This window comes from Schistocerca serialis, chromosome 4 (assembly GCF_023864345.2).
Source record: "Schistocerca serialis cubense isolate TAMUIC-IGC-003099 chromosome 4, iqSchSeri2.2, whole genome shotgun sequence".
Classification (NCBI taxonomy): Eukaryota; Metazoa; Arthropoda; class Insecta; order Orthoptera; family Acrididae; genus Schistocerca; species Schistocerca serialis.
In genome coordinates, this window is record NC_064641.1 from 527,198,233 (window position 1) to 527,219,946 (window position 21,714).

A 21,714-nucleotide genomic window follows, 5' to 3' on the forward strand; every position below is an offset into this window, starting at 1 on the left:
TACTTCAATCTTCTCATTTCCTAATCTAATACCCTCAGCATCACCCGATTAAATTCGAGTACATTCCATTATTTGCGTTTTGCTTTTGTTGCTACATTGCTATTGGTACATGAAGTGTTTTTGTCTGCCTTGTTATGGCGTTGCGCATTATTGGTTCTTCCCTTTTAGGTGCATTTTCCCACTCAAAACGCCACGGGATGCCTGCTGCTTGTATCCGTTCCCCCACATTTCTTTGTGAAACCTGTTGGCACGATGAAAATGCTTGTTCATACAGAAAATCTTCTCCCGTCATTGGTGATGATTTATTTTTCGTTCTAGAACCAAGAAGTTGCTGAAAATTAATTTTCGGAGGAAATAAACCAGAAACAGAAACAGGCTAAAATCCTACGGGTAAAACGACAGAGACGTCATTGAAGCCCATTAATAGAAATCGCTTGTTGGTGAAAAGTTTCCTAACGGAATAGACGATATCAAATGCTAATTATTGATATACTGTAGTACCTGATATTTATAGGAAGTTTTGTATTAGATCTGAAGTAAGCAGGCAACTATGTTTTCTGGAGCGGAGTGTGATGCGCAAGACACATTGCATGGAAAGAAATAATTGACAACCAGTGCACTATCACTAACACTGGAAGAAAAGTACTTTTAAAGGAGAAAAAATATCGAGAAGATACCTCATATGTGATACAATGATCAGCATTTATTACTGGATTTTCTACACAGACAGATAGTGCTGCAAAATACTACTTATGCACTTAATGTTTGTGAATATCGTTATTCCCTTCAACAAATTCCTTATTCATCGAAGAGCGTGAGTTAATTTTGACTGAAATTTTGTGATAAGTCGCAGACGTCTAGCACAACATAATCTTAAATTGTACACAACATATTTTGATTGACAAATGACTCACCCTTACGTTGTTCCATCAAATTTCATTCATGTGGATTTGAAGAATTATGCACTGGAACAACTATTTTCTTTCCATGTCTCGTGTTCAAGAAAAGTAGGATTACAGCTCCTCACCCGACGAATCTTATTTAGTGGTTTCTGTAATTTATGTAAATCAATTCAGACAATATTGAGAGAGTTAAACATGATTGTGGACTGTGTTCTACTCCATATAGTGCGTTATTAATTCCCAAACTAATACTGACGAAACAATAATATCTCTTGGAAGAAATACAGCAAGCAGAGCACACAGCGGAATGCGTGTAAAGATAAATGTGCCTGTGAAAACTCAAGTGATATCAGGAGGTTGGGGTACTGAGAGAGTTGAAGTTGGTTATTTGATATAAATGTGATACATCACAGATTTACGTTATCTGTGCTATCAGTAGTACTGACGTTTTACAATTGCAGTGGCATACAAGCATGCAAGGAGTCAGCACTGGTCGCTACGGCGGGAACGTCTTACTTCTACTGATGATCCGTTCATTAAATATAATGCACTTCAGACGAGATTAATCCCATGATTTAAGAGATCATAGACGTATCAGTACTACAACGTAATATAGAAAGAAAAGTATCAGAGTGTTAGCAACGCAGGACAGTTATTTCGTCTTCACTTTCCACAAGTAAAAGAGAATCTGTTGCAGAACGTCTTTCGGAAGTATTTAAGAACTGGGTACTAATGCGTGGAGATCCATAAAAGATTAGCTCACCTGTAATTGTGTGCAAAACTGAAGGACAGAAGTAAATGTCACAAGAAGTGTCACTGCCAAGTAACGTAGCTCGATCAATCTTGGGCCGTATATACGTAGAAAACGATACTACAGTATACTGCAGAAGGTAACTGAAAGAAATGCGCAGTGAAGCGAGTAGAAATCACATTTTTATTGAAAGACAGTAGTTAGACGGAAGTTACCGCTGTTTATGACGGTCCCTTGTACGGTACAAAAGGAACGATATGGTCCTCAGTTGTAAGTGTGATCACCACGGACGGCGTCCTCTGCAACGTGCTCCGTCGAAAATTGTGGCGCCGACGTGTCAACGGAACACAGCGTACTGGGCGTTCGACAAAGAAACCATTCCTACGCAGTCACCGTGCCACAGAGGATCCTGAAATTGCGTGCCTTGCCGTCGTGTTAAATGTGATTACAAGTGCACCCGCTGAATGACGTGGGTCTCCTCTTGCCCCTTGTACAATGTGACGGTAATTGATATTTCGGGACAGCACTTTTCAAGAGGAGTCGGACAACATATTACTTCCCCCCACATTCATCTCGCCTATTGACCACGAGGAGAAAATTCGAGAAATTAGAGCCAATACAGAGGCTTGCCGACAATCATTCTTCCCACGCACTATTCGCGAGTGGAGCAGGGTTGGAGGGATCATATAGTGGCTTACGGAGTATGATGTGGATGTAGATGCAATCTACTGCTATAGGTGACTGCGGTCTACCAACTCTTCTACTTCGGGCACCGCTGCCAGTGATTCCAAACGCTTCCCTTGCACGTGAAACTATGCTGTAAGCAATACCAAACTACTGCACTGCACACATGTCACTTCGTTCTTTTTTCAGTTACCGAATGATTCTTCCCCGTGACAGGCCATCCGAATGTTGTCTCCGGGCCATGTCTTAACGACAACAGCACCAAAGTGCATTGCAATTGCTCAATGATTAACACGAAATGCCTTTCCCATTTCCTCCAGTTATGTTGAGGGCCCAGGTACACCTGGCGATATAGTCTAGGCAAGTGACATTCAGTTTTCTGTGTATGAGTGGGAGTCCTATGGGAACACGCTAACGCACATTTATTCGTTTCTATCTAGTAGTTAATAAGTTATGTTATGTACCTCACTCGTCTTCGAGTTATGCAGAAGTGTATTATTACATATCACCTGACGCAGTGGCAGAAAAACTTCGGAAAGATTGGTCGTGATCACTTGAGCATTTATGATTGTCATTAAGATTGCAGTTGGTGTTCACAACTCCCAGTGAAGATCGTACATTTCGTTATCACGAGGAGGATATAGGGTGAAGTGGGCCAGCCTTTAGTACCGAGGCCATTGTGGTGGTAACATAGCGAAATCACAGAAAAACTAAATCAGGAGAAGGTTGGGAGATTTTAATAATATTCATCGGAAAACGTGTTAAATCGAAGCCACACTTCTATCAGCTTCGCTTTGGAATGTAAGACAGGGCCCTCTGGCTTGGTGTCGCCCATATATACTGGTGAGCCAAAACATTATGACCACCTGCCTAATAACTTGTGTGTCCGTCTATTGGACGAAATATATCACTCATTACGCTTATCAGAGATCCGACAGTTCGTTGGTAGGTTTTTGGAGGTATGTGGCATTGGACATCATGTAATTCGCATAAATAACGGGCTGCTGATTTGCGTATGCGGTGATGGCACCCGATGGAGACCCACATGATTTCCATAGGATTTACATCAGGCGAATTTGGTCGCCTCACAACCGAATGAGTTTACCATAATACTCTTCAAACCACTGTAGCACGGTTCTGGCTCCGAGATACGGGCAAGTATACGTTGAAAGATGACATCACCGTCGGGGAAGACATCAAGTACGAAGAGATGCAGGTGGGTCGCACTTATCAGCGTTTCCTCGACTACTACCACAGGTCCCATGCAGGCGCGAGAGACTATACCTCATAGCATAATACTGCTCCCATCAGCATGCGTTCGTGGCGCACTGCACGTTTCGAGACGTCTTTCACGTCGATGACGCCATTGTGGGGACGACCATCATCCTACCGCAGCAAAAATGTGATTCACCCGAAGAGCCGACACATTTCCATTGATCGACTGTCGAATCATGACGGTCCCGTGCCCATTGCATTCGTAAGTGACGACGTAGCTGGGTCAACATTTGAACACGGAGGGGTGGTTCGCTGAGGAACTCCTTGTTCAACAATGTACTGTGAACTCAGAAATACTTGTGCGTGTAGCACCGTTGTACTCCTCCGGCAGAGGTGCCACAGATCACCATCTGTTCTACTTTACGTAGCAGACAAACCTCCGAACCTCACGTTCTGTGAAGCTTCGTGGACGTCCAACAACATAGCGTCCAGTGGTAGTTTCTGGGTTCTTGTACCTCTTTCTGTAGCTGCTCAAGACAGTAGCAAGTGGACATTCGACCAGCTTCACCGTTTTCGATATACTCGTTCACAGGCTCAGCATATGTAAGGTGGCTTATCTCAATGACTTTCCCCATTTGCAGATCATACCTTTGCTAGTGTGATTCCCCGTCCGTGTCTGCTCCGCTTTCATACATTTGATGCCGCGTCACGTGCATGCGGTATCCAACGTAGCGGTGCGCAGTGGTCAAAATTAGGTTATTCATGGGATAGCTAAATGTGCAAATACAGATGCCATTAATTCCGAGTACACAGGGTACGAAAGGGCAGTGCATTAGTGGAGCGTTGATCCGCATGAAAAGATTTCCCACATGATTATGGCCGCCCGACGGGAGTTAACGGACGGAATGGTAGTTAGAGCTAGGCACATGGGACATTCCAATTCGGAAATCGATGGCTCCACTTAACTACCGAGAACAGAGGCTGATACTTGGCGTCGTTGACGCCAGTAGCTTCTCTGTATTCATTTAAGATCTCTGCGATCGACTATGTATCGCGTGGCGGCGGGTTTCCTCTTTGGTCGCTTTCCGGCAATTAAAGTACACGACGCTATGGGGAGAGGGCTGGTTTTGGTCGGTTGGTTGGCGCTCCGGTGTGCAGTCTGGTTATCGATGGTCGCTCTTTGCGCATGCTCTGCCTCTTTCTGTCAACGTGAGCTGTGGGGCTGCGGACGGAGGCGTGCGCGCGGTCGGCGAGTGTGTACTGCTCCTCGTGAGAGGGCGATGGTCTCGTTTGTGCTTCTAAACGATGTGAACATGTGAAAATGGCTTTGGAGTGTATCTGCCTGCAACCGGATACGCTACAGAATCAAACCGTGGGAATTATTCAAAGTTTTAAAGGCCTGCTGTATATATGTATAATGAATTTGGTTCTGTTTGCAGTTAACGAACCTCCCAGTGTTTGGACGCCCATGTCATCTGTTTCGTATTGACCACTCGTGCACAACTTATTGAACAGTAGTTACTTTTGTGAATGAGGTTTGTCTGTTTTGGACACACGTGAGATACGGGCAAGCAGTGTATATCTAAGTGCGTGTCTGTGCACTTCAAAATAGCCACAGGTTCGATTTTCTGGCTGTCTGCTGATATTTAGGTAATGTTTTCAGAGGTAAGCAAACAGGAGCCATTGTTTACCACCGAAATTTTGTAATCCTCAAGGATAGCTTTCATTGTACTGGAGTTTTAATATCTTATTAAAAAAGGGGATTTGTGAGTTATCTCTGCTGTTATATCGTAATAGATGTTCTGCTTCGGTGAAAGTATTTCTCAGTATACCATTTATTGCTTGTATGATTCGTAAGAATTATGTAAAGAGGGTCTTAAATTATTTGTTGTTTTGGGTGTGCTTTGACGCCCATAGAAATTTTGTCTCTTTAGTAATGTTTCAAGTTCTAGGACTATTATGTATATTATTCTGGGGAAACACTAGTTTTCTATTGTCATGCAATTGTTGAATAATGTGTTTGAAATTACAAGCCAGAGTTTGTATTTCATTTTTAGTTGTTGCCTTGTCTTTATTTAGTTGAAGTATCCTTGAGCGGGTGTCCCACGTCTCTGCGGCTAACAGAAAAGCAACTACGCTCAAAATAACCGCAGATATCGATGTGGTACGTAGGCCAGACGTATCCGTTAGGATAGTGCGGCGAAATTCAGTGTTAACGGGCTATGGTAGCAGACGACCGACGCGAGTGCCTTTGCTATCAGCACGAAAGCCGCGCGGAGTGGCCGCGTGGTTTGAGGCGTCATACACGGGCTGCGCGGCCCCTCCCGCCGGGGGCTCGTGTCCTCCCTCGGGCATGAGTGTGCGTGTTGTTCTTAGCATATGTTAGTTTAAGTTAGTGTAAGTATGTGTAAGTCTAGGGACCGATGACCTAAGCAGTTTGGTCCCTTAGGAATTCACACACATTTGAACATTTAAGCACGACATCGCCTACGCCCCTCTCCTAGTTCTTGAGCATATCGATTGGACACTAAACGACTGGAAAACCGTGGCCTGGTCATATGAGACCCGAGTTGAGTTGGTAAGAGCAGACGGTAAGGTTGGAGTGCCGTGCTGATACCACGAAGCCGTGAATCCATGCCGTCAACAAGGCACTCTGCAAGCTGGTATGGGCTGTGTTTACATGGAATAGGCTGGATGCTCGTTCCAATTGAACGGATCATTGATTGTAACCGAGTATGTTCACCTAATTGGAGACCTTTTGCAGCAAAAATTGATGGAATTTCAATGGATGACAGTTATCGAATAAGTGTCCCGAATAAGTAGCGTGAAGTATTGAGCGTGTGTAGCTGAAGATATAATGTTGCACAAGGTGTGCCAGTAAAGGAGCAACCTAATGTCAAAGGGGACCCTAGAAAACAGGAGGCTTTTGTGGTATGGGAGTGTGGGCTACGTGACCACTAAAGTAGAAGCTCTTGGAAGGAGCCTAGGTCAGGAGGGCAACGCGTGATCGCGTGGGAGGCGCGTCAAGCGAGCCTATACAAGCGGCGCCACCGGCGCTGCTGATCACTCAGATTCCTATCTCAGTCTGCCTCAGACTTTGACCCCGAGACGGGACTTAAATTTTCGTCGCAGTTAGCTGCACAGGATGCATGCACGATTGTACAACGGAAGTCAGTGTGTGATTCTAGAAGCTTTCCCAGTGTATTGGATATTCTAGGAGATTTCAGGACTGCAACCGGATCACGTTAACTTCTTGCCGCAATATTTCGGTTGGCAACAGTGCAGCCATCCTCGTGTGAGTGTCCGCCACTGGAGTCTGCTAGTTCATGGTGTTGGCTTTATAGCAAAAAACGACGCGGAGATGAATGCGCATTGGCGGCCGTCACAGCAGTGTCCTCTGCAAATATTGTACCATCTGTGGCCCGCAATTGCATGTATGAGGGTGAAACTACATGTCCGCCTTCGGTTGGAACGCGCGCTCGCGGCGCTAAAACGAACGTCGGATGTCTCCTGATGTGTCATTATGAATAAAATGTTTTCTCTCAGGAGGAATTACAGAGATCACAGAGTCCCAAGCCTTGTCCAGTTGAAAGCCGCCGTCACGATTTGTAAGATTTTGTGCTAGACGTGTTGCTACAGATTCTTTAATAACAGAATCTCAAAAGGATCCCGCCGGTACCAAAATCTTTGTAGTAGAATAATCCAGAGAATGTTCTATGGTAATACAATGCTCAGTTACAGCCGACTTATTGGGCTGCAGAAGGCGAGTATGGTGCTCATGCACTGGGCTTATTGACTGCCGTAAGTAAGCTTTGCCGCAATGGCAAGGAATTTTGTTTATTCCGGACTTCCGCAGTCCAGGTAGGCCTTTACGAACCGAAAACAGCATTAATCTTCGCCGGTGGCCTCAAGATTACCTTAACTCCATGTTTCCTAGGGATTCAACCTACTTTAGACGAAAAGTTGCCAACATATAGAAGGAAAACCTTGGACTTGAGCAGCTTCTTATCTTCTTGATGTTGTGGGCGTTCACGTTTCTTCCTCCTCAGCGCTGTACTAATCTGATGTAGAGAGTAGCCATTGTCTTTGAACACCAACTGCCGATGTTCTCTCTTCTTTGTACGGTTGTCTCTATTGGAAACGACATGTGCCCGTGCACCAAAGGACGGCGGTAGTTTATGAAGGGTTATGGCAGCTCGACGCTTGCAGCTAGAGGTCCGTATGTGTGGGCTTACGGTAGACAGAATACTCTAATGACCCATTCACTTTTATACTAACCGAGATGTCGAAATACGGTAAGCAACCATAGGTCTCTGTCTCCATAGTAAATGCGGCAGTCTTATGGATTGAATTCAGATGTTACAAGAAACCTGGCAGTTCTTCTTAATCAAGGGGCACACTACGGAAGCGGCATATACACATCGCCAGAAGATTCTCGGTTTAAGTTCTGCCGAAACAAGTGCCCTTTCCTCAAAACCTCCATAAATAAGTTTGTTACCAGAGGGGAGAGAGGACTGCCCCCGTGAACATCGTCAGTTTGCTCAAGATATTCATTGTTAAACAATAAGTAGTTTGAGGAAAGGAAATAATCAAAAAGTGCTGTTATATTGGCCGTGAACTTATTTCCGATGAGTGATGAAGAGTCGGTAAGAGGAATCTCAGTGAAAAGTAAGTTGACATGGTAGCTCACTAATAAGTCAGCTTCATTGAGTTGAAGTGGCTTCGGTCTACTGACAAAGTCGGCAGAGTTGTGAACATGATGCGTGCAATTCCTCACAGAAGGTCTCAGTAGAGATGTGTGGGAGTGTCGATATTACTGACGATCGGCCGTGACGGACGTTGTTTTTTGTGTTTTTTATGAAGACCATATAACCTGGGTGGCACAGAACTATGAGGTCTTTATCTTTTGGCCACTTTTTGCATAATAGACGAAGAATTCAATGACACTGACGTTTTGCTTTGCACTTTCCCTGTGGAGTCTTTGTCAGGCTTCCGAGTTTTGCTATAAAGCCGACATCGTGACAGCTTCCAGTGGCGGACACTCACCTGATGATGGTGGGACTGTTACCAGCCGAAATATTGTGGTAAGAAGTCGGTATGAACCTTCTGCAGTCTCGAAACCTCAAAGAACAATACAGTGAGTTAGTGTCTCGTAGGATTCGATAGTATTTCCTTATCCTACAGTGATGCTCAGTCTCAGTTATTTTTCAGATTTCCTCCTCCTTTTCCCAACGAATTTCCTTATGTAAAAATAATCCAGCTTGTTTCTTCAGGCACCAGGTCTACAAGCTGTGCCAGTCACTTCACAACTGGTGATAGTGTCAGCTCCCATACAGGTCCGCTCACATCACACTACAGAATGCGCCATGTCGCCAGACGTTGTGGATAAGTCGAGCGAATGACTTCGCCATCCAGATCGCCAGAGATCAATCTCTTCGAAAATTCGTGAGACATAATCGAGAGGTCAATTCGTGCACAAAATCCTCTACCGGCAACACTTTCTTTGTGCAACAGTTTAGGATAGAAGCTTAATAGTAGCGTAGTTTTTGTGCCATACCACAGATTCACTTTTATGATGTCAGATAAAGCTATTAGTTCTGGTTAGTGCGAGTGCCTAGATCCCCAACTGATCGCTTTGTTAACCATAGACTGCATATCATTCAAAACTATTGTCAGATAAAATATCTGTGTATCACTTATTTAGCCATCATTTGTCAGTCGATATCAAGAAAGAATAAATCAGTTGTTATTTAGACCACAACTCCTCCCAGTCTTCCGATATACATTACCTTTGCCATCTGATTAAAGTCATGGATTTGTCAAAAATCAAGTTTCAAAAGTAGTGAAACTGATTATACTCATTAACATTTTTTGATTTTTTAATTAATATGCAAGAACATTATATTTATTCAAGGTATTAATATTCAGCTGCACCTTTTCAGTCAGATCCCTTTCTTTACATCACAAGCAACAGCTTGCAACGAAAACAACTCGTAAGGCACAACAGATAAACGAAGAGATAACAATTCAAAGAAGTGTTAAGAAAGCAGTTTTGAAATGGTTTGATAATCGTAGTTTGAAGATCGTATCGAGAAACAAGGAGCAATTCCAAAGACTCACAGCGGAATTATGGCGAAGTATAGAAGGTCGAAGCGACAACGACACCTTGTGATCAGAGACGATTACGACGTCTGAATCCACTGTAAATTCGAATAGAGACGCTATAAAGGTCGTAAAAAAGTCATCTGCAGGGGATAACGAGATGCAAGAGGACAGCGAAAATGAACAGACACGTGAGTGTATTTGCACGTCTGAATGTACAAACGTGCAAAGGGACGAAACAAGGGATGAAACGAGTATGCCGATGCGTAAAATGGGTACTGGCAAGCTGGAAACGAACGTACCAGATCAGACAGCTAATGCAGTACCGATAGAAGTAGATCAAGTAACAGCAAGTTTCTATAGAGAACGGTACAGATCATACCAGAGTCTGATGGCACTGCCAAGAATGGATATCAATCCTGTCATGGACAGTATGCGGCAAAATCGAACATCAGTAACCATTACGGGGAATATTGGACGTTTGGCTCCACTTGCGACGAACAACTGAAGGGCTTATTTCAGTAGTGGTACAAGTCCATTTTTGTTCATTTTGGAATACGGAGTCCTAAAGTTAAAAGAGCGCTGAAAAATTTGCAGTTGAGATACCAGAAATATTCAAGTATATATCAATATTCAATTGTATATCTGCAGTTGAGATACCAGAAATATTCAAGTATAAATACTTGAATGTTTTTGGTATCTCAACTACAGATGTTTCAGTCCTCTTTTAACTTTATGTCTCTGTATCTCAGAATGAACAAAAATGGACTTGTACCACTATTGAAATAAGCCCTTCAGCTGTGTACTGCTACAACGGTCTAATCACATGTAGCGAAAGCGTGCAATACGTAATTCAGGTACAATGCACAGATATTAATGATAAACGTGCGATTGGGGAGGAGGAGCGGTGGTTTTAAACCAACTCCATATGGTGCAACGCTAAATTTGACAATGATCACTTCCTAACTGTAAGGAACTTTCAGTATTACAAAGAAGACTGAAATTCCTTGCTCCTAAGTATCTTTATGTACCAGTTTCAGACTGGTTTACCAAACCACTGGCCATTATCATACAGCCTTGATTTCATTTGTGCCCACATGGACGGTGTGATTGCAGAAATGATGCAAAGGGTAGCTCAAACTTGCAGACCGTACGAAAGACATCAAAGTGTCATTTTTGTCTTGATATTTCAAGGGAATGCTTCGTGAGTTGCACTTTATATTCAACGAGGATGATCCACGAAAGCAAAAATAGTAACAAGACGATAATGGTGATAGGCCGAGGACAGAAAATGGGTACAATGGCAATAATAATGTGTCAAGGCAGAAATGAGACCGCAATAATGTACAAAATCAAGGAAATTGGAATTCAGGTGGAAACAGTAAAGGCTGCAACAGACGATTTTATCGCCACAAAAATAATCATAGAAATGGGAACCGGCAAAATGGTGACAAATTTGTTTCAGCCATAGAATCAAAATGACTCGAATTTGAACAACACTTCGGGGACAGTAAAAGAATCACAGCATTTGAGTACGTCAAATCAACAAAGGGCAAACGAATTACGTGCGGTTGAGATTAGGCCACCTTACCGAGGCAAACATCAGAGTTGACAAGCAGTCAAAAGTGCAGGACAAGAAGGATAACGCGCAACCCACAAAAAATTTTAAAGTTAACAGCAGACAAATTAACCGAGTTTCTTATGACTTATAACAAGAGAAACCAGTGGCAGAGACAGAACAGTTAGGATCGAAAACAGAATTAGCATTTTGGGACACGATTGATTGGGCTTCAACTGATGATGAGGCAGAATTTCCAGCAATCGAAATAACACAAATGGAGGATGATGAGATATTACATTGCTTACACCAGTGTTTGATACAGAGAAGAGAATGCGTTCAGTTCATGAGGATAATGAACAATCAGGTGAAATCCAAGTTAGAGTACAGCTCTGATGTGTAATATGCATGGGATTATGATGTGATTGTTCGAGCATACACAGAAGAGTATGGCAAAACAGTACCAACATACACTGGGAAAGCCATCCATATAAAAGGAGATGAAGTGATCGATGTACCACAGAGTTTGCTGTTTAAAAGTACAAAGATTAATAGGCGTGTGTACAACGTGATTAAAGAAGCGCTTGCGAGAGAGGATGAACGAAATCTACCATTTGAGGTATACCCAGTAATTGGTGCTGAAACTGGTAGCACAATGGCAAATGCAATAACTGACGGTAGGAGTGAGGTGGTAGCCATTTTGAAAAAAACTATGCAATCGATGCGACACTGAAAGTGAACTTCCAGTGTCCCCGGCATAAAACGTGAAAATCAAACGACAATTTGTGAGTCACTCCAGCAATGTCACAAAACACACTAGGATAGCATTCAGATGTCAAAGTCTCACGATAGAAACCAATTTTGTAAATCTGCCATAATTATCAATAGAGATGACCATCAGGGCCAATTTATTAATCCAACAACAAGAAATTCTGGGCATGGGAAATGGGAGTGTGACGTCAAGTCATGTTACACTTTTCTCTTAAGACAGGTTTCAACATAATAGGATTCCTGGACAATACATACAATTATGTATCCAAACTGAGGGAGATGTGTCAGAAGAAGTCATCCATGATACGCGTGGACATATTGAAACGTCCCCTTTGAACAATTATACAGGACTGTGCTTAACCTGACACACAATATTTTTAGCGCAACGCAATCTGACTTTCAAAATTCCCTACTAAAGAATGGCCCTGACAAACATTAAACTATACCTTTCACAAATCACTTACCTCACAAAAATCTTCGCTGCTCAAGCTACTGCAATACAACGAGCGCCACTACTGCCAGCTAAATAAAAGATTCAAACTACTGAAGGCACTAACTACTGATAGGGGTAGTTAGCAAATGAAAGATATTAATAGAGAGCAAACAATGTATTTACCTTAATATCATCACAAGTCATAATATATATATCAGTTCATGACAAATTACAAACCTCCGCCATCTCTCTCCCCACATCCACCACTGCTGGCGGCTCACCTCCAACTGCGCAACGCTACGCGCTGTTCACAGCCAGCTGCCTAACACTACAATGGCGAGTATTACAACAATGCAAAGCAGCCACAGACTGCCCACAGCACAGCCAGTGATTTTCATATTGAGCGCTACGTAACGTTGCCAATAAGAAAACATAAACAGCCTACTTACATAGAGAAAACATAAACAGCCTACTTACATAGAGAAAACATAAACAGCCTACTTACATAGAGAAAACATAAACAGCCTACTTACATAGAGAAAACATAAACAGCCTACTTACATAGCCCCCATGCTCCCTACAAAAAATTTTACAAATTTTTTTTTTTTGGGCAGTGGCCAATAATGATTTGATAAAATTTTTCATAATTACAATAACAAAGAAATCAAATGCACACACTTATTGATATTATGTTGGTCAAAAGCTCAAATTTTCTCACAGTCCATAAAGACAGTCCTAATCGTACATAACAGGAGAATAGCAGTGTTTTTCTCAAAGTCTGAGCAGTAAAAGAAAATGCACACAGAAGTAGTGGATTTCCATGCAGTCTTGAAGAAGTAGTGTTGTCCTTCCAACGGAAAGACAGTGCTGACTCTCGACATGCAGACAAGTATTGGTCCACAACAGAGCAAACCCACAGCAGAGTCAGTCGAAGTTTTGATGAATATTGGTAGGTAGGTCATCACAGAGCAGACCCACTGTAGTCCTGGTAGAGATTACGGTATTGGTGGGCCATCAAAGATGTAGACCCACTGTAGTCCTTGTAGAGACGGCCAGCAGCCATCTGTTGCAAATGTGCAGGTGCACAATCACCATCGAAGAGTCTTGCAGAGAATATAGCAAGTCCATAAACCACCACTTGTGCACTCACAACGTTTTTGGAATTGTCCTTAGAACCAGCAATGCTGTTATCCAGTCCCTTGCTGAATTATTAACACACGTGCAAACACTATCAGTCCCTACTTCTCACATATTGTCCATGTACTATGACCAACAGAAACGTGTGCAGTGAAATGTTACTTAATTTGAAGAACTGGTAACAATTACAATTTTATAACATGAGAATACAATAACAAAGGTACACAATACATCATTAAAAACATAACAATATAGATAACATTTGTAGTAATAGGGGCTTTACAAAAGAATAGAAATAGGCATATACGTCAGTGTTACAAAAATAGTGACATAAGTACATACATAAAATAATGAGAATAGTTTTCGAAACATTAATTTCACACATGAACATTGAAACAGAACAGAATTGTAAACAACTTTACAAAGAAAATAACATATTATTAATGCAACTTATATTTGAGGATAACAGTATTCCTTATATAGCTTAGTATTAGAAGAGAAAAAAAAATTCTATGAAACAGTACACAGAGACAGGAAGAAAACAAATACTCAAGGGTACACAAACACATAGTGGGATAACACCAATAGGAAAGGACAGGGTTCGTTTTCAGTGTAACATTTGGTACTGCAGTCCAACCCAAAACTTCATATATCTTTCCTCTTATTTCATCCTTTGTTTCCACCAAAAAAAATTCTAACTAAGCATGCTTTTTTGTGTTTATATGTTCACACATTTCTTACCTCATTTTTATTTTCCATTATCTTACCTCATCATTTATTTCCAAGAAAATCCTACCTAAACCTGTTTTCTCAATGCATTTCTTCCAATTCATCGCAACTCATTCTCTTAGAGGCTACCCCCTCTTAAGCTAACTTAAATCTACTGAGCTCAGATGCTAATCTAAGGAACGAGGCAATGCAGCAGCACAAAACAATTAACACAAGCAGCAATGACAAAAAATACAGATTGGCAAAGCTAGCAGCAGCAAATGTAATAACTTATATCAAAACATGACATAGCTCAAGCAGAAAAAATAGTACACTAAAGATAACAATGCAGATAAGGGAAATGTATAATCACATCTTAATGTCTATGTAATTAAAGTGGTGCACCACAAGAAGTTATTCTACCAAAAAGTTACCAATTACTTGAAAAGAAAATTATGAATGCAGTTACTAGTTCTTCTTATTGTTCTTTCCTTTCCAAGTGCTCCTTTTTTAAAGAATGTGGATCATAAAATAATTATTTAATAGATCTGTTGACAGAAAGTGTTCACATTAGCAAATGCATTTAATTTTATTTTATGAAACCAATGCTGCAACACAGCTGGAAAACAGATGTCAAATGAAATAAGCAATTACGCAAACCAAAGCATAAAAACAGCATTCAATAGCTATGTGACATTTCGTAAGTCAGTAGCTCTCAATTCTCGTGGAAAGACACTTGTCATTATCAGGTTTGCAGATGTAAGAATATTTCCAAGGATAATGGCCTCCCCTTTTTTTTGTGCTACCTGTGCCGCTGAAAAGGGCTCGCAATAATGGCTTTTTCTCCAGGCGTCTGACACAGCTGGGTGCCCGCGACGCATTACGTGCAGGTGGTCACTTAACTTTCGTACGGAAATATTTACGACAGGAGATTCTGCTACCGTGGTAGTCTCATATAAAAATATTTCACAGGTCAAGAATTAGCGTTGCAAATCTGTAGAAACAAAACCCTATAAATATAACAGTGTCCAAAAAAATTTTCAGTGGCATTGTGATACATTCATGCATATACACACACATTTCATAACTCTTAAAGTACGATTCTTGGTTTCCAACAACCTTTTCATAAATCAGAGTCCCTAACCCCTACTCCTTATTCCTTACCTTATTACACATATACATATTCATATTCATCAACACGTCTTCAATATTTCATCATAATAGCTACATAGCATAATCAGATTCCTCATATAGCATCAGCTTATTTATCATAAACATACCTCAACAGCATAGTACACATCGACGTCGTAATAATAACATCATAACACTTCAGTCAAATCTTAAAAACGTCGTAACTTCCTCCAATAATTTCAAAACGTAAAAAAAATTCTTATGCTCATTTCAATAGTGTCATCTACCTCAAACGTACTTTAAAATCATGCTCCCTTACCAAATATATCATTCAAATCTCTCATAGTATCACAATGGTTCCGAAAAAATATGAACAGTTTACAAAGTACAGACAAAATACAGTTTCATAAGTGTGAAGTTATCCAACCGTGTAATTGCGTAAACATGTGTCACTGATGCAGTAAAATAAATGTTTGTCTCTCTCAGTTAAATAATCAGATAGCTGTGTAATTTGTGTGTTAGAGAAATAAGGTACCGATGTGTAAAGTTGTATAAGCAAATACCATATTAGCTAGGGTTCCTTGTGGTTGCCACACACATGGTACACAAAGTAAGTGTGTACTTCCCTGAGGATAAATGTAATTATGCCCTTAGGTGTTACAAATTACAGCAATGGAATGAAATGTATCACGGAAAACTTTCTTTGTAATTAAAAAATCTTTAAAAATAAATGTTTCAAGTACAAAATTAATCACTCAAATACGTGTACTGTAGCGCTAAATGTGCGTCTTGTTGCAACATAATCTGTGTGGAAGTGTCGTAGTTATCGTCCTCCGAAAGCTAAGTTCTGCAGAAGCCAATGTACTTACCTCATGATAAACAAAAGTGAAATGCTTTGCGTATAGATATCATACTTATTACGCTTATTGCCGTGATGAAGAAAGTACTGTGCTGTAACGTATTGTTGTGCTACAGAAAAGGCTGTCTCCTTGTAGCTATACCATAAAAGTTACTACTAAAACATGTTTTACTTTCCAGAATAATACAGAAAAACTGTGCAGATATAAAACAGAAACACCGCAAAATCAACATTGTACATTGTCACTCATTAGTAGCGTCGTGATAAAAATCGTGTAGCTATCACATAAACTAACCACTGTGTCGTCTGGTATCTCACAGAAAGTACTTTAAACCCAGAATGTATTTTCAAGTAAACCAAAATGTTGCATTAAAATCTCATTAGCAGTACCAGTATGTGTCCTAAGTATGTAACCCTGATAGTCGTTACGTAATCGTGCAACTAACAAGCAAGAATGTACAAATACAACACTGTGTCGTCTGTTCACTATAACAATGCATTCGTAATTTCTGTTTTAAAAATGTTCCCTAGGTTCTAGACTGGATATTTAACTTCAAACATTGTTGCATGTTAACAGTTTCTTAAGTCTGACAAAGCATACTAAAAATGTGAAGTGAAAAGTTATATGACAAAGACAAAGCTAAAAAGCAGATTATCTTTCAATAAATGGTTTTACATGTGAAATGTGGTGTAAACCTTTACTCTTCCTAATACGCAGAGTTTCAACTTCAACGCAATTATCATGTGGTATACGTCGGATTCTGTATGGTCCATTGTAAACTAGAAAGAATTTGTGACTCAAGTGTTTCTTCTTATGTGACAATGAATGAGCTTTAATGAGAACTTTCTGACCTATATACAATTTCTTTGCATTTGCTTTACCGTGTAGTTTTCTCCTTTTGTCTGCTGCAGATTTTATATTTTTAAGAGCCAAATCAATTATGTCTTTGTGTGGAAGTTTACGTGTATTCGGGAAAGGTACAAGCTCTCTGATTCTGTTCGGTGGTTCTTCATTCTTCAGTACAAGAGTAGGTGGTAAAGCAGTGGAATCATGAGGCATTTCATTCAGCACGTTTTGAAATAAGTGTAAATATCTGTCCCAATGCTGATGCTTTGTGTGACAATAAAGCCTGCAAAGCTTATTGATTTCTTTCATAATCCGTTCGGAGGGGTTACAATGTGGTGAGTACAATGAAATAAAAACAGGTTTGATTTTATGGTTGCGAAGCATGCGTGACCAAACAGCAGATCTAAATTGCGGTCCGTTATCTGAAATGACTTTAGCAACGTGGCCAACTTCACGTAAGAAATTTTTAACAAAGGCGTTGGATACAGACCGTCCAGTGGCTTTACGTAACGGAGTGAAAGAAACAAATTTTGAAGTAAGTTCAACAGCGACTAGAACGTACGAAAATCCATTAGATGTTCTGACAAGCGGTCCCAAGAGATCAACAGCAGCAAATTCTTTTAATTTAGAAGGAATAATAGGAAACAACGGAGCACGATGTGAGACAGTAGATGGTTTCGCCTTTTGACAAAGTTTACAAACATTAAACTATACCTTTCACAAATCACTTACCTCACAAAAATCTTCGCTGCTCAAGCTACTGCAATACAGCGAGCGCCACTACTGCCAGCTAAATAAAAGATTCAAACTACTGAAGGCACTAACTACTGATAGGGGTAGTTAGCAAATGAAAGATATTAATAGAGAGCAAACAATGTATTTACCTTAATATCATCACAAGTCATAATATATATATCAGTTCATGACAAATTACAAACCTCCGCCATCTCTCTCCCCACATCCACCACTGCTGGCGGCTCACCTCCAACTGCGCAACGCTACGCGCTGTTCACAGCCAGCTGCCTAACACTACAATGGCGAGTATTACAACAATGCAAAGCAGCCACAGACTGCACACAGCACAGCCAGTGATTTTCATATTGAGCGCTACGTAACGTTGCCAATAAGAAAACATAAACAGCCTACTTACATAGAGAAAACATAAACAGCCTACTTACATAGAGAAAACATAAACAGCCTACTTACATAGAGAAAACATAAACAGCCTACTTACATAGAGAAAACATAAACAGCCTACTTACAATATGAACCAGATGTCGGAGGTAATGAACTGATAGTTGAAACTCATGAAGAAATACATAAAATATTACAGAAAATAACCAATATCTTTGAGCACAACGAACATGAGTTAGAGAGACCACTGCATGGTAATGCAGAAATACGCAGCCTGGACCCAATGTGTATGGTGATAGTAAAAATACGTATATTTAGTACATGTAGTAGTTTCATTTGTTTGATCTAAAGTAGAGGTTATCCCTTCCTCACTAATTTTAAGTCGTATATAACAACTATTTTTCTGGTGTGTCTGGGACCTCCTTACCTGTCAGGGCCTGGATTCACAGACACTTTAAATTTGTCAGAGCTATCCATGTGTGGTAAGTGGTAAGAAAAGGTCATACCAAACTGGGCAATTTCGTTGGAACGTGTGTCTATGAATGGCACATCATTTTCAGACATTTCTGTAGCCATCAAGGTTTCCAGAGCTGTCCCCAAATGAAGGTTATGGGAAAACTCTGGAGTCAACTCTGTTTCAGTGCCAGTATTCGGACTCAGGCGCCAGTTACTACAGTTGCGTCTCATAAGAGGATACCATTGCTTCATGAGATCCAACCGAATCTCTGCGTACATCCAGGACAGATAAAAAAAACTGCCTGAGCAGGCCATGAAGGCCTAACGGCAGCGACCGGCCGCCGTGTCATCCTCAGCCCAGTGGCGTTACTGGATGCGCATAGAAAGGTCAACGAAATAAACATAAGACGTCTCATACTTCCAAATTCATTGTAAATACATTTAAAATTTTATGATACATGAAGTAATATCACGTACAGTCAGAAATCTTGAAGTGTTATTACATTTCCGCTTCTCCATTGAGTGTCAACCTTTTTATGTCAAGTAGTGTATCCAACCCTCAGTTTCGTCCATTTATTTGTTTTCCAGCCCATTCTAAGGAGTTCTGCTCTTGACCTCGGATGGGAGCGGATGACAGAGCGCACCACTGGCTGAGTGGAACATATCAGGGTGGTGGGTAGCCGCAAGAGGAAACCGACGTATTGCACGAACGCTACTTGGTTGCAGTACACAGCGAGGTAATTGACACGGCCAAATGCGAATGCTGATTGGAAGCACCGGTGAACTCTCTGTGAAAGAGACCTGGGTCCATCTTGCTCAGCCCCAGCTCTCATAGGAGGAAGGGAACTTGGTGACCACATTTCTGAACATCTGCTTCCGAAATTTCTGTGCTCTAGTACTCACGACGGTGAAGAGTGGCCCTGGTGAGTTCGCTTGGTCCCTTGTTTTAGCAAGTGAAGGCATTCGTCGTTGTGAATATTGTTGTAGCTGCCTTGTATTCTCGTCATTGTGCGATGTGTTTTGGCTTTATATTTCCTTTTAATTTATTTCACTCTATGTTATCTATTATTCTAACTAAATCGCCTGGTGTTTATATAAAACTGTGACTTTACCAATTTACCCAAGTTCTGCAAGTTCTTATTAGTCAACTAAGTTATTCCAGTTTTAACTTAGATTCCTTAACTGCTCTCACAAAGTTCTGACATTCTTGGATTCCTGCAGTCAAACTAGTTTGCTCGTGTTTAAACTTTACGTTATTGTTTTACTGTTTTACTGAATGTGAATTGTTCTTTTTCTACTAGTGTAGTACTATATTGTAAAATAAGTTGCATTGCCAGTTTTACCGGTGGGCTTATTAATTGCTATCAGTGTTCAGAGGCTAAAGAATAATTAATGACGAGGTAAGACCACTCTGTTTGTGACGTAGGCCCTTTGGTTTGCAGGGAAATGTTGCCTTACTGAAGTGTAGTAATCCTTCTTGCGCTCGGACGTATTGTATTCAGATCCAAATTAACGATGGGTACAACCAAATTAAAGACTTAATGTTAGTTTACAACTGCAAGGAACAGTCTTCCAGAATCTAAAAATTACAAAAATTTCAAGTCAGACTCAGTGCATCAGAATGGAGGAACGCCTTGTTGAGGATAAGGAATAAAGAAATGGTAATTAATCGAAACCCTCAGCTGCCAACATTTGCTTTTTGATATACCTCAATGTGGCCGTTGACCTTCTTCTGTGCGAATGCGCACACTCTCCCCAAACTCTTACGGAAATCGTCACCTTAGCTGGCACGAGTAATGAGTGGATGGGCAGATACCCTTGGGAACATTACGAATGTAGGTTGTGGATAGTTGGGAATGTGGGTCTCACAGGAAGCGTGGAAAGGATAAGTCCCTGCAATAGCACTATCCTCTGTGTCCTCGGTGGCTTAGATGGATAGAGCGTCTGCCATGTAAGCAGGAGATACCATGTTCGAGTCCCGTTCCGGGCACACATTTTCAGCTGTCCCCATTGAGGTATATCAACAACACCTGTTGGTAGATGAGGGTTTCGATTAATTATCATTTCTTTCTGGAGAAGCTGCGTGGTCATAATTGGCATCTGTTCTTTCGGAACAGTTACTATCTTCATATAAGGAATAAATGTTTTTCGTGTATGAAGGACAGGGACAATTTGCAGCACTTCGAGACTGGTGTTCTTGATGAGATATATGTACCATCCACTAAGTTACTTAGTCCCATCTTCCGAGTGCTCCATGGTATGAGCGATTTGTCTGCTGAGAATGTTCAGGAAACAGATATGTTCCTGTGGTCCTTTAATAAGTTGGAACACCATGCAGAAACGCTTAAGATTGCTCTTACTGTGGTTCTTCAGGTCATATATCCTTCATTTTTGAGTTGCATTAGTGCTGTGGTTGGTACAGTTTCTCATAATCGAGGCGTGTTAAAGGATCTGTGGAAAAAGACTGTGAAGTAGAAGTTATCTATTCGAGTTATGCGCGAACGTGCAAGTCAACATTTTTGAATGAGACCAAAAGATCGCTCATATATACTTCAATAAACCTATTATCTTTGCGGACCTCGAAAAGGTTTTGGTAGCTATAAAGATTTTCTAATTTGGTGACGAAAAACGCGGTCCAAATGATCTTGTCTTAGAATCTGGTCGATGAATTGGCTAAATGAAAGCGTGATGCCTCCCAGTGGGAATTTTTATCGTTGCGGAAAGCCAAGGTATCTTGTCAGCAGTTATCGAAGTGGACGAGAGGAATTTTGGAACAGGTGATGCCAAGGAAACATGGTGCAAACAATGGTTCCCACTAATGGGATGTAATAGGTTTATGGCACTCACCAAACAGCTACTTCCATTCATGTGCACATCTCTTAATTTCGAAACTGTGGATACCTTGTGGAATTCAGGGAGCAATCACTTCATTTTCGATTACGACTGCAAGTTTTGTCAGTTTCAAGCAGTCAGTCAGAATTTTCATACTGTTAGTGGGCATTTACTGCCTTGAATCGGCTCTGTAA